Source organism: Mustela erminea, chromosome 4 (assembly GCF_009829155.1).
Source record: "Mustela erminea isolate mMusErm1 chromosome 4, mMusErm1.Pri, whole genome shotgun sequence".
Taxonomy (NCBI): Eukaryota; Metazoa; Chordata; class Mammalia; order Carnivora; family Mustelidae; genus Mustela; species Mustela erminea.
The window spans coordinates 64,381,055-64,397,780 of record NC_045617.1 but is presented as its reverse complement, the minus strand read 5'-3'; positions in this window follow the sequence as shown (position 1 = coordinate 64,397,780).

The following is a 16,726-nucleotide window of genomic DNA, read 5'->3' as shown; positions in this document are numbered from 1 at the left end:
CTAGATTTTCATCAGGTGGAAATCAATCCTTTAGAAATTCTTTGACAAAGAAAAATTAAAACTTCTAATCAAACTTTTCTTTTTAAACATTGAAGCCAAATAGCATAAACACAATTTTATTTTTTTATTTTTTTATTTTTTATTTTTTTTAAAGATTTTATTTATTTATTTGACAGAGAGAGATCACAAGTAGGCAGAGAGGCAGGCAGAGAGAGAGAGAGAGGGAAGCAGGCTCTCTGCTGAGCAGGGAGCCCGATGCGGGACTCGATCCCAGGACCCTGAGATCATGACCTGAGCCGAAGGCAGCGGCTTAACCCACTGAGCCACCCAGGCGCCCAACACAATTTTATTTTTATATTCTAAAGTAGATGATTATTTAATGAAAAGACTCTAAAATATCTGTAAATTACATGATTAAGTTAGCATAGCCCCATGGGTAATTGTTTGTATTGGCTCACTTGCTGACAATACCTGCATTTCCCTTGGGGGGTGAGAGGAGGTAGAAATAGATGTCGGGACATTGTCCTGGAAAATGACTCTTCAGTAGAATGAGGCTATAAATAAAGCATTTTTTAAGAGATGGGGCCATTGAACATCAAATAAATTTTAAGGTGAATAATTGAGTAATGTGGGAAAAAGTATTTTACAAAATGAAAGAATGGGAGTGGAATTTTCTCTAAGGGGAAAATACTTCGTAAAAGCAAAATTAAAATGTTACTCCTTAAGAGTACTTTTTAAAAGATTTATTTATTTGTTTGTTTGTTTGTTTGTTTATGAGAGTGAGCAAGGGAAAGAGAGAGCAAACCCATGCAAGGGGTAGAGGGAGAGAAACTCAAGCAGACTCTGTGCGGAGCACAGAGCCCAATGCAGGCTCACCAACCTGAGATCATGACCTGTGCCGAAATCAAGAGTCTGATACTTCACCAACCAACTGAGCCATCCAGGCCCCCACCCACGGCCCCCGCAAGAGAATTTTTATATAAAAACCGTTTCCTGTTCATATTTGAAATGTGTGTAAAACAGCCTACCTTTTTATTAATGTGTGTAAAACAGTTTACCTTTCTGTTGAATGAATCAAACTACGAAATTATACTGTATCAGTTACCAGAGTAGTGATATTACAATAAGGAGAACAAGTCTAAGAGCTTTTGTATTTTAGAAATTTCTAACCATGCATTTGAATGAAGTCTAACCTACCCAAAGCAAGAGAGTATTCCACTGGAGATCTGAAAAAAATGAGACGTTTATACCAAATTCTTAGATATCCTAGGAATTACTCCATCTCTGAGGGTCTTTTCTGACCCATTTAGAAAAAGAGGTGCAGAGAAAGTGGCTTTTGTTTCTAATAAGTCCTCCTCTTTTGGTATAAAACTAGTTAAGTAGAGAACGTCGCATCATGCATGAGAGAATCTTCCCCTGGGTACATCTATAAGGGACTACGGAGTGCCATCCACAGACTCTAACAGATGCCCAACAGAGGAGTTCCAGGCCCTAACCTCCCTCTAGTCTCTTGTGTTAATGAGGACTCTGGTGAGCAGCTCTAAATCAGAGCTCGTCCCCGGGAAAGAAACTTTACAATGGGTACCGAGGCCAGTTGGTTAGAATTCCAGATGTGGGGCCCATACCCTGCCTCGGACCAGCATCCATTTCTGCGCTCCACAGCTGGTCTGTGTAAAGGTGCCATATTGCCGGCCATCTGCTCGGAGAGTGCACAGTGGCGCATCTCTTGCCGACAGTGGACCGTTTTATGGGATGCTATAAATATTGAAATTCATAGGCATGAAGCAGCAGATTTTTAATGTTACTTAGAGAGACATTTGAGCCACAACCTTTGGCAGAAGCATACACTGTTAGCATCTCCGTACACTGTGCACCATTTGGTTCAGAATCATGAACAACTTTTCCAGGGATTTCATGGCTCTCCGATCCCAGGTAAAATGAAGTACAGACCCTGAGGGACGGTATTTAGTGTGAATGTCACCCTACGTACAATGTGCATTTGGGATACGGACTTTCCAGCCCTGTGCTGTGTGAAACCATATGTTAATGTTTTTATACTCAGAAAAGATTAGATTGGGGACCCATAAAGTTTCAAAACTACAAATAATAGGCTAACCATGGCGAAATGTGGAGCATTCCTTCAGCTGATTTTTTTCCAAAGTCTCTGCAATTTTCATTTTTGAAATGGCAGGGCTGTATTTTGTTATAGGAAACCAGCTTATCCATATTTTATAAGCTAATATGTGCAAATTTTGTACCAGAGTGTAAACAGCCCCATTAATTTGAACTTGCTGGCATGTGGTCTGGATACCACATAGAAAATTACTTTGTGGCATTTTCCCCCTCTTGACCAAATAATCCTAAGAAAATTTTGAGACAAAAGAGAAGCAAATCAAAGCACAGGAACGAAAAGGGTATCAGGTACCTGGTGTAGTTTTGATTTCTGGGGTAATGTTCTTTGTCCTGAACAAACTGTGAGGCAAGGCAAAGCTGTTTAAGACAAAAACGGACATGGTTTTTTGTAAAAAGTTTCCTTTCCTCTTCCTTCAGCTCCCCCACGAAAACACACACACACACAAAAACAGAAAATGCCCTTCCAGGAATTATCAGGGATTTAAAGAAGCGGCTCATTCATTTAGAACAGTAAGTACTTGGAAAAGGACACAGGAATGTTCCCAGTTTGGCATTTGTTTTCCTCAGAGCTGCTAACAAAGCTAATGTGACAACTATTAAAAAAGAAAATACTCTTCCTGCCTAATTGATGTAAAGAATTGAAAATGATCAAAATCCAACCCGAATTTCAATTATTCTCCTGGCACATACATTTCTCAAGACTCTGATGCTTTTTAACTTTGCTTCATTATCATTTTCCAATTGCTCCGTGGTCTTTGTTTTTTTTTTTTTTCCTTTTTTTAATGGCAATTTGCGTCTTTATTACTGCAGTCGTAACATTCCAACAATAAGCTGTGTCATTGCTCAAGCATTTCCCCGAGTTCCCAATCAGCAGAGTTATGTAAGGTGGCAGGTTAATAAATGCGACACACTGAAATCATTTGTACCAGACTACCTCTCTTTCTGAGCTTCGACAGATGCTAAGTCCAGCTGGTAAAAAAAGTTTATAGGCGAGTTGGATCTGGGGTCTTCACACACTCCACAATGTTGGCTACCAATGCTTGTTTTAATGAGTCACGGATTGCCTGTTTATCTTCTGCTCCCTGCTGTTTCTGCATTTTCTCTTCCAGAACAATCCTAGAAACACATGCTGCTACAGACGCTGGAGCAATGTGTGTAGACATTTGAGCCAAATTGTTATAAAGAACTCTTTCTTCTCTGATATGAAAAAAGGAGCGAGAATTGCACATTGCCTAGCAAATCGTTATCTCAGATGTTCGCTGTGACATGCTCAATATGGCCTACCAGAAAAAGTTGGAGACATTTGCAACCTTAACAACTACACAAAATGACACTGTAATTGGCGGGTTTTGTTGTTCATGTTCTGGCTCAGCTAAAACTGCTCTAAACACTTTGTTTAATGATGTTACATTATGACAACACATGGCTTCTATACAGAGAGTCATCATGCTTAACATGCGACTACACAGGAAAAGGAGTGAGTGGCCAGGAGACTGCACCGGGAGTCACCCTTCGAAGTTCTTGCTGCAAACCAATAATGATTAGTTTGAAGGCTCCAGATAATGCCTCTTTTCACTAAAGGCTTGCTTAATTCAGGTTTCCAATCCTACTGATTTAAGGTGACTTTTTTAGGGAAGCTCTGATTTGAGTGTGTATGTGTGTTGGGAGAGGGGGTATTGCCATCACGATATTTACTATTTAACTGAGACTTGGGAAAACAGCTTAAAAAAAGAAAGAACAAGAGAAACATGTGAGTCAGACCGTGTCTTAAGCAAATTGCTCACTGAGATGCACATACTTACTGAGATGCACATACTTTTATTTGAACTTCAGAACAAATTTTATACATATCTGTGTGTGTCTGTGTGTATAAAACGAGGAAGTACACACCCTACTCTGATAGATTTGTGAGTATTGTGTTTGTCCCCATTTGAAGTTTTTGCTCATCTTCTGATATCTAGCTTTTACTATTTTAGAAAAATACAGTGAAAATACAGATATTTTGGTTTTCAATAGCATGGGGAGATCAGATAAAAACAAATGCAATGTCGATATATGCAGTAAAAATATAGACACAAAAAAATTGTGATGAAAGAGCTCCGCTAAAAGTTATGAGGGCAGGTTGGAAAATGTCGGGCACGGCACTTGTGGAAGAATTTTGTGTTGGGATAACTAAATTTAGGAAAGGAAGGGTTGGACGAAGAAATAGAAAATTGTGTTTCAATGTTGGGGATCTTCAGAGAGAAACCTGGTGAGGACGGGTACTGGGTCTGCGCACAAAACAGGACATTTGGACAAGCTGATCTGGAGTTCTCTAGGAAAGGCTTGGATGTCATTATTAAAAATAATCACTGTGTAGGCACCAGTCTGGCTCAGTCAGTAGAACATGGGACTCTTGATCTCCAGGTTGTGAGTTCCAGCCCCATATTAGGTATAGAGATTACTTAGAAAAAATAAAAATAAATGGTGATAATTCTACACATACACATTAAACTCACTCAACTGCACAACTCAAAAAACTGAATTCTGAAAAAAAATCATTTTTCCCAGAACAAAATTGGGAAACTGGTATGTAGTATGAGTAAAGATGTCATATAAAACATTTTGGAGGAGACAGAAGAAGAGGGCAGGGAATGTGAAGTCATCCAGATCCATGCTGGTCTTGGACATCATTTCATTCCCTTCAAAAATCCGATGGGAGACCTTTCCCACAGAGCACTCCATGTACTTTATAGAAGATCCCTCCCGAGAAATTGTCATTTAGATTGAGTTTAAGGAAGTATTTCATAAATCTGTATTTCAAATAATCAAAGATGTACACAATGTACTATGTTGCCATTTTTGATGTCAAATAACTTACCATGCAATTATTAAGATTATTAAGTAGGAGTCTGAAATCACCTCTTCTTCCTGGTTCTATCAAGACATTTCTGCTATGTTGCTATGTTTCTTTCTTTCTTTCTTTCTTTCTTTCTTTCTTTCTTTCTTTCTTTCTTTTTAAAAGATTTTATTTATTTATTTAACAGAGAGAGAGTGTGCATATAAGCAACAGGAGCAGCAGAGGGAGAGGGAGAAGCAGGCTTTCCACTAAGCAAGGAGCCCAGGACAGGGCTTGAACCGAGGACCCGGAGATCATGACCTGAGCCGAAGGCAGACACTTAACTGACGGAGCCACCCAGGCGCCCCTCTGCTACATTTCATCTGTAACCTCAGTGACTTTTGGAAATGGAGAGAGTATGAAGCAGAGGTTCACAGATTTCCTCACACTGCAGGGCATTGGGCAGTGAAAATGTAGCTTCTTTATTTAAAAAAAAATAATCGATCTAATTTTTATTACAATGACCTGATGCAGGAAAGAGAAAATGAAGCAGTATTTTGGCACACTTCACTATATTTTAATAATTTAAACACTTCTTTTAAGTGACCCAGTCTCTTTAGGTAAATATTCAGTATTTCAGAACCTGCTGATGGTCCTCTCCAGCACGGCATCTGTGTCTGTAAGGAAGAGGGCCTTACGCGGATGGCCTCATGTTGCAACGGAAGATGTCTGGTTGTTCTCTGCTTGTCCTCACCCTGGGCCCTCATCTGTTCTCCAGTGTGTCCCAGAAGGCCGACCCTGCCGACTCGACCTCCCAGCTTTCTTTGCCTGTTGGCTTCTGTTGTGTGGTTAATGGAAGGCTCCAGCAAGAGAGGGACATCTGGAAGGGGAAAGATATGAGGGCATTGCTTCCCTGCTTCCTCTTGCTTTGGCACCACGTCTCTGGCTTTGCGCCTCCATGATTAGAGACTGGCAGGATTCCAGCTCTCCCTGGGCTTTGCTTTATCCTCCCTGGTTTCTTCAGCCCTAGGGGATGAAGAGTATCCTGAAGTTCATACTTCTGGGCCATCCACTGTTGTTCCCTCAACTCTGTCAAGAAGTAATGTCTTTACAGGAAGCCTTGGTATGTGCACCTTTTCTCCTACCTGCCAAGGCCTTGGCGGACCCAGTGGTGTCCTTACACCTACCTCCTTGCTCTCCTTTGTGAGAACCATTGTTCCTTGGCTGCTGCTTTCTGCCCTGCATTTGTAACCAAAACCTGGTGAACACAGACATTGTTCTCTTTCAGCTTACTCAGGGCTCAGTGGCCCACCCTGAGTAATAGTTCGGGCTAAGGCTATTTTGGTTCTTGTTGGCACCTCTGACCCCCCGACTGAGTTTCTACATCCTGCATCCCAGCTTTGGACTTGGACTATGAGGGGGCAAAAAGGCTCCATTTCTCCTCAACAAATCTTACTGGAATTCTCCGATGCTACCTTCTTTCCCTTTTTTTCCCCGGTTGCTATTGTTTTTCATTTTCCTGGGGCTACAATGGCAGAATTCTTGTTAGAGAATTATGGGAAGGAGGGCTTAAAAATACATCAGTTTTTAATTTTCAAAGTATTAAGCTATCTGGAAGATTCTACATGGGGAAAGAAATACAGTCAATGGACAAGAGGAAAGATCCTAGCACGTGACTGTATAACAAAGAAACACAGGTACTTCTGCTTAAAGGCAATGTACATGTTCCTGAAAAGCCCATTGCAAGATGTACACTAAAAATAACAGGGCTCTTGGAGAAAACAGAATTTGTAAGGAGTGTAGGCAAAAACAATAGCAATCCTGATAAGAATTCTGGTATAATTAAATGTCTACCGGTCACTCCATGTCATTGTCAGCGGGTCCCCTATAGCCTCAAACTCTGAGCTACTGCTTCCTCCTTTGAAATATTTCATTCAGCTTCGTAATCTGATCCAAAATATGGATTTTTAAAAAAATTTTAAAAAGATTTTATATATTTATTTATTCAACCGACAGAGATCACAAGCAGGCAGAGAGGCAGGCAGAGAGAGAGAGGAGGAAGCAGACTCCCCACCGAGCAGAGAGCCCGACACGGGGCTTGATCCCAGAACACTGGGATCATGACCCAAGCAGAAAGCATAGGCTTTAACCCACTGAGCCACCCAGGCGTCCCCAAAATACGGATTTTTACATCAGTGGAAAAATGTTTTATCATCACTGATAGAACTTGTTTATAATTCTTCATCTGTACGCTCAGCTTCCCAGAGAGTTCTTTTTAAATATAAATTTGCTTTTTATATTTTTATCATACATTTTTATTAACTTAAGTTTATGGTTGACATTAGCGTTTACTGTTGGTATTGTACCGCCATGCCTTGTGACAAATGTGTCATGACTTGCATCCGCCATTATAGTATTGTACAGAAAGATGGTTTCACTGCCTTAGAAATCCTGTGTCCTCTCCTTGTTCATTCCCCCTCCCCCTGCCCATTACAACCACTAATGTTTTCCCTGTTTCCATAGTTTTGTCTTTTCCAGAATATCATATCATTAGAATCATATACGACGGAGCCTTCTCATATTGGCTTCTTTCACAGAGCAATATGCATTTAAGTTTCTTGAATGTCTTTTTATGGCTTGGTAGCTCACTTCTCTTCAGCGCTGAGTAGCATTCCAGTGTCTGGATATACCACAGTTTGTGTATCCCTTCACCTCCTGAAGGACACCTTGGTTGCTTCCAAGTTTCGGCATTTATGAGAAAAGCTGTTACAAACGTTCCTGTGTGGATAGTTCAACAGAACGGGACTATAGGGATGGAACCAGCCACCCCTCACACTGAAGAAAGTGGCTTCTGTCAGATTTTCAGCTTTATTCTTGTGAGACTCAAATGCTGGTAGGATATGAACTGTGAGGTATTTTGTCCTTGACTGTGTTCAAAGCATTAAAGTTTGGGAAAAATTACTTGTGAGTTGCATGTTTTTTGCATTTTACCAATCGCCTGCCTTACATTAGATCTAAGGTGATCTTGTGTGTATGGGCAACTGGTGCTGGAACATTCCTCCTTCCCATCCTTTCCCTCTCTTTCCACAGTAAGCATTTCTTACAACACACAGATTATGTTGACTATGCGTAGGGACATTAGCAATCTTTCCATCATTCAGCGGTGGAATTCTTTTTACTTTTTTGTTCTCTGACTCAATCAAATGAAGGCAGATTAACAATCTTGATTTCTTTAGTGGTTTGTTAACTTCTGTGCACTCAGGGCCTTCCGTGTTTAATTTTCCAAAGTCAGAATTTCCTTTGTTTCACTCTTGGACCCAGACGTCATTATCTTAGCAACTACTTTATTTCTTATTTTTACTTTATATGTGTTTTCTTTCTTTTTTTTTTTTTAAGATATTTATTTATGTATTTGGGAGAGAGAGAGAGATCACAAGCGGGGGGTGGGGTAGAGGGAGAAGCAGAATCCCTGCTGAGCAAGGAGCCCAGTGTGGGACTCCATTCCTGGACCTTGGGATCATGACTTGAGCTGAAGGCAGGCACTGAACCCACTGAGCCACCCAGGAGCCATTAGCAGCTACTTTAAAAAATACTCTAATACTTCTTTGTAATTCGATTTTCTCTTCAGACTTCAATTACTTGCCAACTTGAGGCATCTACAGGAGAAATAAGACCCTTTGCCCCTAAACATAGATATGGCGCTGTTCTCTGTAGACATAGACCCCTATGGTCATTGGGAAAGTAGGGGACAGCAGGGACCTCACAGATATAGCACCCAGATTAATGCAGCAGGCTCTCAAAGCATGTTTTAAGTGGTTATTACAAACCATTATGATTGGTTGTTACTTACGGAGAATTTCCTGTATGTTAAGCTCTGTGTCTGGCATTTCAGGCACTTTTTTAAAAAAAATCTTCCCTACCAGTCCTGAAAGTAGAAATTATCCTAACGTTTTGAGGAAATAACTGACTCAGACAAAAGAGTCATAGAGAAGCTGGGTGATGGCACAGCAGCAGTCTATTCCTGGGCCTGCCTTGTTCTAACCACTGTCTTCCTTCTGCTGTCCAACTCCCCTGAGCAGCCCTTGGCCAGGATGCTGTGCAAACACTGCATCCAGGGAGGGCTCAGGCCAGCCAGATTGACCACAATGCCGCCATGGGTTCCACAATGTGAACCCAGGACTGTGGGCAGAAAGATGAAACCAGTTCACGATGTAACCCAGGACCATGCCGAGGTGAACCAGGATTTGTTTCCAGCTGCTGGGAAGGCTCAACAGTTAATTCAAAGTCCCTTGAATTCTTCATTTTGCTCTATTTCGGGATGGTTCCACGACGTCCTCTTCATTGGGTTGCATCTTTCCTGGGCAGGGCTGTCTCAGTATGGCCCCGTTATTCCTTAACACGCAACAGATGTTTGTGTTGTATGAAAATGATGCGCCCTGTATCAGAATTCAGATATATTTACAAGACAATTTATCCAAGTGTCCAAGAGTGCTGCTTAATGAAGATAGAGCTTGGAGTGTGTATTTCCTGCTCTTTTGTATTTTCACAATCAAACAGTGTTGATGTTTACTTGAGAAGGAGTAAGACGTGGAATAATACGGACTTTAGAGTTGGGCAAACTGGGTTAAAATCTGAGCTCTGTGATAATAGAAAAATTTAATAGAATCTGCAAACTTTAATTTTCTCAGCCTTATCATGAAACCTTCTAGTCTGTATAGACTTCTGGTGATGATTACAAGTAATAACATATATAAAGCCCTCAGCATAAAGCCATCATCCTCATACTCAAACCAATGCTTACAGAGGGATTCTCATGCACCAGGCACTTCGCTCATTTAAAGCTCACAACAGTTCCTGTACAGTAGTGTATTATCAGCCTCCTCTTTCAGGTTGGAAGACTGAAGAACAGAGAGGTTGCATGTCCTGCCCAAGGCTACACAGCAAGATGTAGGAAACAGGAATAGGAATCCGGACAGTTTGGCTCCCGAAGCTTCTCTCTTAATTCTAGCCTACTGACAATGCTGCTTATACTCCTTGCAATCGTAGAACCCTAGCGAGTGTGGGTGGTCACCTCCCCCTTTCCTCATGATCAAGATGTTCTGTGTTTATGAATCACTTATTTTAGCGTAGCTGGTCTTTAAAAGTCAAAAGAACATCAAGTAAAAAAAAAAAGAAAGAAAGAAAGAAAAGATTTCTGAACCAACCAAATGAGAAAGATCAAGGCATTAGTTTCTCTTATAGAAGTTTTTACATTTAAAAGAAAAAAAAAAGAAAGAAAAAAGGAACTCACGGGATCTCCTTTAAATAAATATCTATGTGAGTACGCGATTTGGGGGGAAGAATTACGTCATCATTCCTTCTGTTTTCAACCCACCTTCTGTTTTTAACTCTTTTCTTCAATTCCCTTGGTCAGTGGTCTCCATTCTAAACAGATGCTATCTGGCTTCTATAGGAAAACACTTACCTTAACACAGTTTTCAGGGTAATTAGGTCCAGAATCATATTGTTTTGTAAAGACATCATGCTTCTTGGCAAGAAATAATGAATCATTTGCTATTTGCTATTAATGGGGGGGAAAAAAAGAAATAAGCATCTTCTAACATGATCAGAGTTTCAAAAGACCCATTTCTAGCCTATTGACTGAATCCATGTGCTGGGGTTTCATATATAAAAAACACAAGGTACAGGACTTCCAATAATCCTGCAATTATTTACAAACTATTTAATTTTTTCCTTCAGCATGTGAAAGCATGCACCATCTTGATAGTTGTCAAAACACCAAACTGATGTTCATCCATTTTGACAATGGATGTCATACATTAGTTAACAAATACTTGGCTGAGGAGATGGTCCATCATACTTACTACGGATTTAGCTAAGAGAAATTTTGATCTACGTATTCCACATATTCTTTTAAAGCAACCATCATTAATCTAAAAGTTGAATTTTTCCCCAACTACTTCTCTTATGAAAAGCCTGTGGGTTTTACACTAACACACACACAAAAATTATTTAGAACAATTCCTGACGGCTATGTTCTCATTTGGTTTAACTATTTGAACAGTATGCTAATGACAGGAAGAAAACATACATATAAAATATTGTAAGCATCAGGACTTGGTAGGAGAGACTAAGTTTGGCTTTTGACCATGAAATCTTATTCTGTGGTTGTCTTCTTAATGGCATCTCTTGAGGCCAGTGGCTTTGAATTCTCCCAATTGTATGGGGTCACTCTGGTAGCATTGACCAAGTAGAAAATATTCAGCCAGAGAAAACAATAGTGGAAGTCACCCTCTAAGTGCCCTGCCTTCTATATCACGCAATTGACTCCCAGGCTCCCCACCAAGATGTCACTGTTTGACCAGTTTGCTTTAAAACAGCTTAATTAGCTGAAAGGAAAGCTATGTCTGAGCGTGTTTGTGAGAAAAAACAGCAACAACAACAACAAAAAGATCTCTCCTTTCAGAAAGCTCATGTTCTATCTTGTCGGAAATCTTTGGTTCTGAAACAAAACAACATTCCTTTCATAGGCAATCAAGTCCCTGACAACAAATTTTCCTGGATCGGGAAATAACTGGTTTAGAGTCACGTCCATACGGGCATTCGGCTTCAGGGTCTATGTTTCTGGGTCTGTGTGGGAGGCAGATGCTATCTTCTGTGGCACTGCTAGAGGGTTTCTTGCCAATCATACATGCTTATTTTCTTTACCTATCAAGATCTAAAACTGACATTACTGCGAAGAAGCTATGTTGCCTTTCCGATCAAGACTGATGAATTTTACTGTCATGTCCGTGAAGTCAAAGTAACTCAAGGGCTAACATTGAAAACCACCTCCTATCACTTGATTCATTTGCTTCCTATTAAAAATTTTCCATTTGTGCAAGAGAAGCAACTCCGATTTCATTCCGGGGATGGGACTGCAAGAAAGCCTTCACCATCATACTCAGAAATATTCCTGATTGAACACAGACCTTCCACGAACGTGTGCATGCTGTCTGCTGTTTCTGGACTTGCAGCCCTGTAGTGAACAGGGGAAGTACATTTAGGAGCCTAATGCCAGACGATATTCCCTGGCTAAGAGTGTATCACACTGGTTGTCTTTTTTTTGCCCATATGTATGTGGCAAACCTGTCTGAGAGACACAGGAAAGCCGTGTGTTCATTTATCAAGGCAGATTGACAGGGATTGTTTTCCTTCTGATGGCGCCAAAGGAAGCAGCTACAGAAAACTTGAACCCATGGAGGGCAAGTCCCGCAGGCAAGCGGGCGAATCCTTATAGAAAAGGAAGAAACACCTGCCCCCTTTTCATCTCATTCCAGAAAGCTTTAGGATTTGTGACTTCATTTTCTAACCCCCCACCCCACCCCACACCTGGAGGAAAGATCCCTATGGTCCAAACAATATGTGACTGTAAAAATCAAATACTTCCAAGAAATAAGCACTGAGTTATGGCCTGGTTATGCACCCAATTTCCACCACAGTCTCCCATCTCCATAGTCATTATCTAACCAACACACAAATTTCCCGGCGACTGGAGTTTATTTTCACAACTTCTAAGTTACAATGAGCAGCAAATTCCAACCGAAGTGCATTTGGTTTTTTATTTCGCAAAGCTCCAAAATTTGGGGTAACTCTGTAAAGTGCCCTGGGCGGGGGGGGGGGGGGGGCAGTGTAATTTGGCCAGAATCTAAACTGTGAACTGTGGTTTGCAAAAACCCCTAAAAAGATGACACCCTTCCTAATGTAACATTGGATTTTAACCTGGAACTGCATCTCCATTTTTTTTTTTTTTTTTCCTAACGAAGAGAAGGATGACTAAATTAGGGGGGGGGGGGAGTCTATAATTAGCGATATAAATCTTTCACCGATTTCGGGAGGTCACCAGATGAACCGATGCAGACTTCGGGCACATCTGCTCTTTTGGCAACCACTGCCTCCTCCAAGCCTTCTCATTGGCTCCTGCTAATCATATGCGCAGCCTCCTGGAAGCGATTTGTGCCTCCCCAGGCTGCCGGGCACAGCCACGCTGCAGTGCTCAACTCACGCGACCCGCCCGCGACCGGCCCGCGCCCAGCCCGCGCCCGCGAGCTGCGTGCCACCTTTAAGAGGCCACTCGTCCGGGGGTTCCAGGGGGCGCTGGGGACGGGAAGCTAGGAATAACTTTGCCAGGAGTGGCTCCGAGGAGCGCGTGGTTCCCAGGCCCTGGAAGGCTGGCAGAAAGCTGGCTGTAACCACCTCATCTTTTCAGAAAAGGGGTTAGTGCCCACAAGGTGGCATCAGTGGCGCCGCTTCAGAAGGGAGCCCTTGGCTAAGCAGTCTCTGGAGGTGGTGTGCTGTGTAGGCAGGGCAGGGCAGGGAAGGGAAGGGTGAGGACGGAAAGACCGCCCTTAGGAAAGAATTCAAACCTTGATGAAGTTGTTTCTTTCAACATGCATAAACATCAGTGAGGAGAATGGGCAAACAGTGTTGCTTTAACTCCCTGGCCATTGTCTGTCAGGCAGGAGGGCAAAGGCCAAGTGCCTTGGACAGAGCTGGCTATAAATTGATAATAGACGCGAGACACCGTACTGCCGTTGCTCGCACTGTTACAAGCATGATTGCAATCGTAAACTATTGGTTTTTTTCATGGCTGACCCTATGATACACGTCTTGGGAGCCAGGCTGAGCTTAGACCATCCAAACGCAAAATTCTGTATCGGGAATGGAATAACAAACTTCTTCCCGTTCTTAAAAAGCTGCAAAAATATTGTCTGTCTGTAAAGGAACCTAGAGGGATAAGACACTTGAGACTGTTTTGCATGAACGCAAGGTTGAGAGGCAGAACATAGTCCCAAGTACTGTCTTCTTCACATTCATGGCCAGTTTCTTGCTTCTCCTATTCTAATCAATTTCCTTTCTGTTAAATAGTGATCATTTTACCTTTTCTGTGAAACCTTCTTCCGGTTACGTAAGATCAGCAGCCTGGATGAGTCATGCAGATATTGAATATGCTACAGTGTATTTTTCTAGAAAACAATCCCTCATATTTTTTTTTAAAGGATTTTATTTATTTGACAGAGAGAGACACGGCAAGAGGGAACACAAGCAGAGGGGTAGGAGAGAGAGAAGCAGGCTTTCTGCTGAGCAGGGAGCCTAAGGCAGGGCTTTATCCCAGGACCCTGAGATCATGACCTGATCCCAAGGCAGATGCTTAATGACTGAGCCACCCAGGTGCCCCAACAATCCCTTATATTTATAAAGTACCCTAAATATAAGCCCCTTTGCGGTATCATTTTCGTTTTGATAACTGATAAGTGGGAATTGATGCTCATAATTGCATGCTGTCTTACATTTAAAGATGAGCGTGTCTATTTTATGGAGCGGCTTGGTCTTAACTGAAGCTGGACATAACCAGGCTGGTCAAGCTCTGTGGGTCTAAGAGGCTAGGGTACCGCTTGATGGATACTGTGTTGGGGAAGGAGCCTGCGGCAAGGGTGCGAATGGAGGGGAGTAGAAAATGTTCGGAGCCTTCTTAGCAGTTAAGGCCCAGAGTAGGGGTGATCCCTGGCTGAGCATCTCTGGAGGACAACCTGTGAAGCCTTTGTGCCTTGACACCATTCAAAAGGGGGAAGAGAAAGAGAGTAAAAATGATCTGCTCTATTTGAAAGGCCCCCTCCATATTTAACTGTTACTTACTCCTCTCCCACCTCCTCTGATTTTCTTCTCTCCATAAACACACAGAGTTTGTGAAGACAATACAGCGGTAACATGCTTGCAGTGTCTGGGTATTCTGGTGTTCTTCCAGTCAAGGATATGACTAAGGCACCAACGTGAATTTCACACACAGCGCATTTATGTCACAACACATGCTGTCTTGGGGTCTCCCATGTACCAGTAAAATAATCTTTTTGCCACTTTCTGGTGGACTACCAAATATTACAGTTAAACATTTCTGAAATTGATATGTTATTTATGTTAAAGATGCCTCATTATATACCCTGATCTCTGACATACAATGTGACCAAAATACTGTCTTTAAATTTATTCTTTAGTAAGCCGTAACTTCTATGTTCTCATGGAGATTGGATTTTTCTTCATTACCTTTACCTGGTTCTCTTGTAGGTAATTGAAAAAGAAATTGAAATTGAATTGAAAAGAAAAAATTCAAGAAGCTTTGAAGAAAATGGTGGTGATGGGGGGAGGGGAGGAGAAATGCACACAGAATTTCTTCCATTGGTTTTGCTTAGACATTATTTTTGCTAAAATTTTACTAAGGTGATTTTGTATGCCGAGAGTTGTTTATGATCTTTGCCCTTCTGCTCTAAGAGAAACTTGGAAATCTCCTTTTCTTAGTTTTATTGAGATAGAATTGACACATAGCACTGTAGACGTTTAAGGTGTAGGATGCAATAACTTGACTTTCATATAGTGAATGATTAAGAAAACTCAGTCTTGACCCAAGAATTAAAAGTGTGGCTTTTTTTTTTCACGTTTTAGTTTTTTATTTTAGAGATCGGGAAGGAAAGAGGGAGAGGAATCTTAAGCAGGGTCTTAATGGGTCCTGATCTCACGACCCTGAGATCATGACCTGAGCTGAAACCAATAATTGGACGCTTAACTGACTGCACCAACCAGGTGCCCCAAAAGTGTGACTTTTTTTTTAAAGATTTTATTTATTCATTTGACAGACAAAGATCACAAGTAGGCGGAGAGAGAGAGGGAGGAGGAAGCAGGCTCCCTGCTAAGCAGAGAGCCCGATGTGGGGTCCATCCCAGGACTCTGGGATCATGACCTGAGCCGAAGGCAGAGGCTTTAACCCACTGAGCCACCCAGGCGCCCCATGTGACATTTTAAGATTAAGTAATTTGGGAAGATGGTTGTATTTTTACGGCTATTCTAAAAGATGGTTTTAACTGGCAGTTAGTTCTGTTAAGTTGAGGTCATTGTTAAATGCTTTCATGCCTATCTTTTCACCAGTAAAGTTTTAGCTATAAAAAATATATATAGTACCATTAGATAGTTCTGAAACACCTCTATGAAGATTAATATAATAAAACCTCAAATACTACTATTTTTAACTTGCCAAGGTACAACACCAAAATATTTGCACTTTTTGGTATGTGTGATCTGGTAGTAATTTGAACATGTGTGAGAGGGAGATTGAAAATTAAAAGGATGAATGCAAAGCTACAAAAATTATAAAAGTGCAGGGCAATCTACTTATGTGTGTATTAATATATTTTTCTTTTTTTATTTCTTATTAACATTAAGACACTTATTTGAATACATATCTATTTATCTTTTATTTTAACATTTTTAAAATTTATATGAGAGAGACAGAGAAAGAGAGAACATGCATGCAAGTATAGGGGTGGTGAGGTAGAGGGAGAAGTAGGCTCCCCACCGAGCAGGGAGCTCAATGTGGAGCTCGATCCCAGGACCTGAGCAGAAGGCAGGTGCTTAACTGACTGAGCCAACCAAGGGCCCCCATATTTCTTTAATCTTAACAAAGGGGATCAGATTTTTATTTTATTGCTTTTGATTATTTTTTACTCCATTGAATTCATCAACTTTAAGATTTCTCAAATCTCTGACAAAGTCCAATCATTTGGGGCAAGGACAGAACCTTATTTCCTTTGAGCAAGCTAAACATAGAACAGACACCAAAAACTGTGGCTGGGATTAGCTGAATTGATGAACGGGGGTTCAGGGTAGCAGGACCCCATACTGTATGGAGTACCTTGTATGTGGCATCCAGTCATCTCTGTGAGCCCCTCGGAACCCAGGATGGCTGGC